Genomic DNA, 5892 nt, shown 5'->3' on the forward strand with positions numbered 1-5892 from the left:
ATCAATGAATCATGGCTCCTTTGACACAAAGCCAAGAGGTAAGAGAGAGGTTTGTTGAAGCCACTGATGGGGATTCCCTTAAACCCTGGCAGTGCTGGGAGAGAGTCAGGACTGGGAGAGGGCTAAGTGGAAAAGAACCCTGCTGACCAGGCCTCATGGGTTCCCAGATGGGGCGTGGATAAGGTACAAGCAGTCAGCCTCCCTCCTATTGAATAGCCCTGCTGGGGACTGGCTAGAGCTAGGACAGGACAGGGTAAAGGTGGGCCCCCTTCTTTGGGAGAAGAGGTAGGTATTTAAGAGACTGAACAGCCAAACCAGGGAGAGGAACGATCCTGAGGCAATGGAAACCCCTCCTGGAGAGGCATGCAAAAGCCCCAGGCACTACCTAGACCCAACCGCGGAGGTGCTCAGACCATATGGTTTAGGTTGCCTCCTGAACCTGCTGAGTTCAACTAGGAGGTGCCAGAGAGATGCAAACAAATGGTGCAGACCCCACTGGCCTGGACAAATGGACCACTATGGACGCCCTGAAGAACTAACAGGTCAATTACAACCAACACACTACCCATGTCAGACGTACCAGCCACTCTGGACAGAAGGAGCCCATTCAAAATGTGGGCGTGCTGGGATGTGTGAACTGCTAGAGGCACTGACCACTCAGGATGAGCAACAGCCTCCAAATCTTTATACAGGGAAGCATGAGAGAGGTGGAAAATGGGTTAGAAGCAGGGGCGAGGGGAGTGTCGTGCCATGCAGCGTGCACACCATTGTCACGTAGAGGATACGTGATTTGAGGGGCCAGATTTGCCCCTGGCACACTGTCTGCTCCATACGCCCGTTGAGGCTGACTCACTGCTCATTGTTAATACTCTGGACACAGTGCTCTACTGTGTGGGCTCTGGGACCCCAAACAATGAGCCATTGCTGGCCCAGCATCATGGAGGATACTGCTCTTTAGATTAGAGGTAGAATAATTGGTGTCACTAGGGGAATGGGGAGCAGAGAACACTCTGCCTGCAAAAACAGTACCTATGTTGAGACTTCCCTGGTGGTCCAGTGGTTAGGGCTCTGTGCTTCCACTGCAGGGGACGAGGGTTCAATCCCTGGTCGGGGAACTAAGATCCCATATGCCACATGGCATGACCCAAAACAAACAACTAGCAGCAGAAAAGCTCCACAGGATCCTGTTGGTCCAACGACTGCACTCACGGAGGTGGACAAGCGCAGCTGATAGGGTTTCTCCTTCTCAGCTCCTCAGTAAGCACACAGGGTCTCCTTCTGTGCACAGCTTAGATGGATCATCTATTGCATTTTTAATGTTTTTTCTTTTTTATTTTTTTAAATTGAAGTAGAGTTGATTTAAAATGTGTCAATCTCTGCTATACAGCAAACTGACTCAGCTATACACATAGAGACATTCTTTTTTTCATATTCCTTTCCATTATGGTTTACCACAGGACACTGAATATAGTTCCCTGTGCTATACAGTAGGACCTTGTTGTTTATCCATTCTATATATAATAGTTTGCATCTGTTAATCCCAACCTCTCAATCCATCCCTCCCTCAACCCCCTCCACCTTGGCAACCACAAGTCTGCTCTCTATGTCTGTGATTCTGTTTCTGTTTCATAGATAAGTTCATTTATGTTGCATTTTAGATTTCACATATAAGTGATATCATACGTTCTTCGTCTTTCTCTTTCTGACGTCACTTAGTATGATAATCTCTAGTTGTATCCATGTTACTGCAAGTGACATTATTTCATTCTTTTTTTCTGATCACTGTCATTTACTATTATTTCTTTTTTTTTAAACATCTTTATTGGAGTATAATTGCTTTACAATGGTGTGTTAGTTTCTGCTGTATAACAAAGTGAATCAGCTATACGTATACACATATCACCCTATCTCCTCCCTCTTGCGTCTCCCTCCCACCCTCTCTATGCCACCTCTCTAGGTGGTCACAAAGCACCGAGGTGATGTCCCTGTACTATGCAGCTGCTTCCCACTAGCTATCTATTTTACATTTGCTAGTGTATATATGTCCATGCCACTCTCTCACTTCGTCCCAGCTCACCCTTCCCCTTCCCCCGGTCCTCAAGTCCGTCCTCTACATCTGCGTCTTTATTCCTGTCCTGCCCCTAGGTTCATCAGAACTTTTTTTTTTAGATATCAAATATATGTGTTATCATACGGTATTGGTTTTTCTCTTTCTGACTTACTTCACTCTGTATGACAGACTCTAGATCCATCCACCTCACTACAAATAACTCAACTTTGTTTCTTTTTATGGCTGAGTAATATTCCATTCTATATATGTGCCACATCTTCTTTATCCATTCATCTGCTGATGGACACGTAGGTTGCTTCCTTGTCCTAGCTATGGTAAATAGTGCTGCAAAGAACATTGTGGTACATGTCTCATTTTGAATTATGGTTTTCTCAGGGTATATGCCCAGTAGTGGCAGTGCTGGGTCATACGGTAGTTCGACTTTTAGTTTTTTAAGGAACCTCCATACTCTTCTCCATAGTGGCTGTATCAATTTACATTCCCACCAACATTGCAAGTGGGTTGCCTTTTCTCCACACCCTCTCCAGCATTTATTGTTTGTGGATTTTTTGATGATGGCCATTCTGACCAGTGTGAGGTGATACCTCATTGTAGTTTTGATTTACATTTCTCTAATGATTATGATGTTGAGCATCCTTTCATATGTTTGTTGGCAAACTGTATATCTTCTTTGGAGAAGTGTCTATTTAGGTCTTCTGCCCATTTTTTGATTGGGTTGGTTTTGTTTAGTTTTTTTTTTTTTTGATATTGAGCTGCATGTGTTGCTTGTATATTTTGGGGATTATTCCTTTGTCAGTTGCATCATTTGCAAATATTTTCTCCCATTCTTAGGGTTGTCTTTCCGTCTGGTTTATGGCTTCTTTTGCTATGCAAATACTTATAAGTTTCATTAGGTCCCACTTGTTTATTTTTGTTTTTATTTCCATTTCTCTAGGAGGTAGGTCAAAAAGGATCTTACTGTGATTTATGTCATAGAGTGTTCTGCCTATATTTTCCTCTAAGAGTTTTATAGTGCCTGGCCTTACATTTAGGCCTTTAAGTCATTTTGAGTTATTTTTATTTATGGTGTTAGGGAGTGTTCTAATTTCATTCTTTTACATGTAGCTGTCCAAGTTTTCCCAGCACCACTTATTTAAGAGGGTATCTTTTCTCCATTGTATATTCTTGCCTCCTTTATCAAAGATAAGGTGACCATACGTGCATGGCTTTATCTCTGGGCTTTCTTTCCTGTTCCATTGATCTATATTTCTGTTTTTCTGCCAGTACCATACTGTCTTGATTACTGTAGATTTGTAGTATAGTCTGAAGTCTGGGAGTCTGATTCCTCCAGCTCCATTTTTCTTTCTCAAGATTGCTTTGGCTATTCGGAGTCTTTTGTGTTTCCATACAAATTGTGAAATTTTTTGTTCCAGTTCTGTGAAAAATGCCATTGGTACTTTGATAGGGATTGCATTGAATCATTGTAGATTGCTTTGGGGAGTATAGTCCTTTTCACAATGTTGATGCTTCCAATCCAAGAACATGGTATATCTCTCCATCTGTTTGTATCATCTTTAATTTCTTTCATCAGTGTCTTTTACTTTTCTGCATACAGGTGTTTTGTCTCCTTAGGTAGGTTTATTCCTAGGTATTTTATTCTTTTTGTTGCAATGGTAAATGGGAGTGTTTCTTTAATTTTTCTTTTAGATTTTTCATCATTAGTGTATAGGAATGCAAGAGATTTCTGTGAATTAATTTTGCATCCTGCTACTTTACCAAATTCATTGATTAGCACTAGTAGATTTCTGGTAGCATTTTTAGGATCTCTATGTATAGTATCATGTCATCTGCAAACAGTGACAGCTTTACTTCTTCTTTTCTGATTTGGACTCCTTTTAATTCTTTTCCTTCTCCGATCGCTGTGGCTAAAATTTCCAAAACTATATTGAATAATAGTGGTGAGAGTGGGCATCCTTGTCTTGTTCCTGATTTTAGGGGAAATGTTTTCAGTTTTTCTGCATTGAGAATGGTGTTGGCTGTGGGTCTGTCATATATGGCCTTTGTTATGTTGAGGTAATTTCCCTTTATGCCAACTTCCTGGGTAGTTTTTGGTTTTTTGTTTGTTTGTTTGTTTGTTTGTTTTGTGGTACGCGGGCCTCTCACTGTTGTGGCCTCTCCCGTTGCGGAGCACAGGCTCTGGACACGCAGGTTCCGGACGCGCAGGCTCAGCGGCCATGGCTCACGGGCCCAGCCACTCCGCGGCATGTGGGATCTTCCCGGACCAGGGCACCAACCCGTGTCCCCTGCATTGGCAGGCGGATTCTCAACCACTGCGCCACCAGGGAAGCCCCCTGGGTAGTTTTTATCATAAATCAGTGTTGAATTTTGTCAAAAGCTTTTTCTGCATCTATTGAGATGATCATATGGTTTTTAATCCTTCAGTTTGTTAATATGATGTATCCCATTGATTGATTTGCGTATATTGAAGAATCATTGCATTCCTGGGATAAACCCCACTTGATCGTGGTGTATGATCCTTTTAATGTGCCGTTGGATTCTGTTTGCTAGTATTTTGTTGAGGATTTTTGCATCTATATTCATCAGTGATATTGGCCTGTAGTTTTCTTTTTGTGCAATATCTTTGTCTGCTTTTGGTATCAGGGTGATGGTGGCCCCGTAGAATGAGTTTGGGAGTGTTCCTCCCTCTGCTATATTTTGGAAGAGTTTGAGAAGGATAGGTGTTAGCTCTTCTCTAAATGTTTGATAGAATTCGCCTGTGAAGCCATCTGGTCCTGGGCTTTTGTTTGTTGGAAGATTTTTAATCACAGTTTCAATTTTAGTACTTGTGATTGGTCTGTTCATATTTTCTATTTCTTCCTGGATCAGTCTCGGAAGGTTGTGCTTTTCTAAGAATTTGTCCATTTCTTCCAGGTTGTCCATTTTATTGGCATATAGTTGCTTGTAGTAATCCCTCATGATTCTTTGTATTTCTGCAGTGTCAGTTGTTACTTCTCCTTTTTCATTTCTAATTCTGTGGATTTGAGTCTTCTCCCTTTTTTTCTTGATGAGTCTGGCTAGTGGTTTATCAATTTTGTTTATCTTCTCAAAGAACCAGCTTTTAGTTTTATTGATCTTTGCTATTGTTTACTTCATTTCTTTTCATTTATTTCTGATCTGATCTTTATGATTTCTTTCCTTCTGCTAACTTTGGGGGTTTTTTTGTTCTTCTTTCTCTAATTGCTTTAAGTGTAAAGTTAGGTTGTTTATTTGAGAATTTTTTTGTTTCTTTTTTTTGTGTGTGTGTGTGTGTGTGTGTGTGTGTGTGTGGTACGTGGGCCTCTCACTGTTGTGGCCTCTCCCGTTGCGGAGCACAGGCTCCGGACGCACAGGCTCAGCGGCCATGGCTCACGGGCCCAGCCGCTCTGTGGCATGTGGGATCTTCCCGGACCGGGGCACGAACCCATGACCCCTGCATCGGCAGGCAGATTCTCAACCACTGCGCCACCAGGGAAGCCCATCTTGTTTCTTGAGGTAGGATTGTATTGCTATCAACTTCCCTCAGAATGGCTTTTGCTGCATCCCATAGCTTTGGGGTCATCATGTTCTCATTGTCATTTGTTTCTAGGTATTTTTTTATTTCCTCTTTGATTTCTTCAGTGATCCTTTGATTATTTAGTAGCATATTGTTTAGCCTCCATGTGTTTGTATTTTTATAGTTTTTTATTTTCCTGTAATTGATATCTAGTCTCATAGTGTTGTGGTTAGAAAAGATACTTGATACAATTTCAATTTTCTTAAATTTACCAAGGTTTGGTTTGTGACCCAAGATATGATCTATCCTG

This window comes from Kogia breviceps, chromosome 5 (genome assembly GCF_026419965.1).
Source record: "Kogia breviceps isolate mKogBre1 chromosome 5, mKogBre1 haplotype 1, whole genome shotgun sequence".
NCBI lineage: Eukaryota > Metazoa > Chordata > Mammalia > Artiodactyla > Physeteridae > Kogia > Kogia breviceps.